The sequence below is a fragment of the Tachyglossus aculeatus genome, chromosome 11, assembly GCF_015852505.1.
Source record: "Tachyglossus aculeatus isolate mTacAcu1 chromosome 11, mTacAcu1.pri, whole genome shotgun sequence".
Classification (NCBI taxonomy): domain Eukaryota; kingdom Metazoa; phylum Chordata; class Mammalia; order Monotremata; family Tachyglossidae; genus Tachyglossus; species Tachyglossus aculeatus.
The window spans coordinates 59,641,525-59,643,592 of record NC_052076.1 but is presented as its reverse complement, the minus strand read 5'-3'; the positions used below and the strand labels follow the sequence as shown (position 1 = coordinate 59,643,592).

Here is a 2,068-nt window from a genome sequence, read left to right as displayed (position 1 = left end):
AAGCACAGCCTCTAAAATTATCCAGAAATTCTGTTGCCAGATTTTTTTGAATGGTATTTCTTAAGTACTTACTAAGCATCAGGTACTTTACTAAATACTGGGACAGATTCAAGCTAATCAGGTTGAACACAGCCCATGTCCCACATAGGACTTACAGCCTGAATCCCCATTTTACAGTTGAAGTAACAGAGAAGTGACTTGTCCAAGGTCACACAGTAGACAAGTGGTGGTGCTGGGATTAAAACCCAGGTCCTTTTGCCTCCCAGGCCCATGCTCTATCCACTAGACCATACTGCTTCTCCACCATAGTTGGTTTGTGTGCTCACCCAGAACCTTTAAAATTATCTGCAAGTTTTGCTGCTAGATTGAAGGGCTGAACTGGGAAGTCTAGGTCTGATCGTCCATCAAGAAAGAGAAACGAAACTGAAAAAAAAATCCCACGAGTCTTTCTCCCTCCTGAGAGATCTGAAGCACTACCACAGACCTTCTTGATCAGAAGGTAAAAGTTGCCTTTTTCAACCGCCAGATCCACAGACTCAGTCTAAGCTCTAAACATTACCTGACCTCCCTCCCACCCCGATTGGAAGGGTAGCTTTGGTGTTCCTATCTTATTTGGTCACCCAGTGGAGGCATCGGGCTAAACAGGACCAAACCCAGCTCCTTCCTTCAGCGGGTTCCGCTCAACCCTTCTCCCGGCAGGGAGGCGGTTTCTCTTCAGAAAAGGAGGAGGATGTGTGACTCAAGGCCGATGAGGAGCAGATGGGTTGAATGGGATAATTGAGCACGTGTAGCTGAGTGTGTGAGCGTTTGCTCGTCACTAGTATTTCAGAGGCCTCAGCGAGATCATGCTTCCTCACGTTGAATGGTGTGAGGCAGAGATTAAGGGAAGTGTGCTATCAGTTCTCCCACAACCGCAGTTATATACCGACAACAATGAGGCATGCTCAGACTTGAAAGACTGGTACTGACCTTCACTTGATAATCATTGATAAACTCCTTGTTTCAGATGACTCCACCTTACAGTTTCTTCTTGCATTGAGTCACACTCTCTTCTGAGTGGAAAATAGGGACTGAAGAATCCTGCTAATTTCCCAGCTGGTTAAACAGGCTCATGAAGTGATCAGACCTTTCAGGTATCGGGAACACTCAGCGCTTGAGATAGTCAGTGTGTTTCCCATTGGTTCCAATAGGTGAATCACCCAGTGAACTTGGCTATGTGTGAATAGAAAGCAAGTGAACCTATCTGAAATCTGACTGGGGAGAGGAAAATATTCTCCTCAAAATTATAGCGCTTCCAAGTGCACTCACACTCTCTTTGTCAGAGGATGAACATTCAATCAATTAATCAATCGTATTTATTGAGCGCTTACTGTGTGCAGAGCACTGTACTAAGCGCTTGGGAAGTACAAGTTGGCAACATATAGAGACAGTCCCTACCCAACAGTGGGCTCACAGTCTAGAAGGGGGAGACAGAGAACAAAACCAAACATACTAACAAAATAAAATAAATAGAATAGATATGTACAAGTAAAATAAATAGAGTAATAAATATGTACAAACATATATACATATATACAGGTGCTGTGGGGAAGAGAAGGAGGTAAGATCGGGGGATGGAGAGGGGGAAAAATCAGTGGAGATGCCGGTGATCGAACCCGGGGCCTCATACATGCAAAGAATGTGCTCTACCACTGAGCTACATCCCCCAGGTGTACTCACTGTCACTGTGGGTACCATCAGTCACCCTGCTGTGGCTCAGACCTGGTGGTCCCCCAGATCTGATGCTGGGATCACTAGTCTTGCTCCACGCTGACTCACAACTCACCAAGTTGTTTCCCCCACAATCAACCAATCCCACTCAAGTGCTGAATCCATCAATCCATTAATTATTGAGTTCTTCCGCATGCAAAGCACAATGCAAAGTTCTTGAGAAAGTATAATGCAATAGAGTTGGTAGACATGAATGCTGCTTTCGGGAAACTTACAGTCTAGAGGAACTGTTGATCTTGCTGAAGACACTGAGATCCAGCTTTTGGCTCTGTTTTGACTAGGGCTGAGAGGATGCCTT

The 2,068-nt window shown here is 45.1% G+C and overlaps 1 non-coding gene across 1 annotated transcript; it reads right to left on the bottom strand.

Annotated features, from left to right (window-relative positions):
- Positions 1-1,634: 1,634 nt before the first annotated feature.
- On the bottom strand, positions 1,635-1,706 carry TRNAA-UGC. Its single transcript has one exon. It is a non-coding gene; the product is annotated as a tRNA-Ala (tRNA).
- Positions 1,707-2,068: the final 362 nt, after the last annotated feature.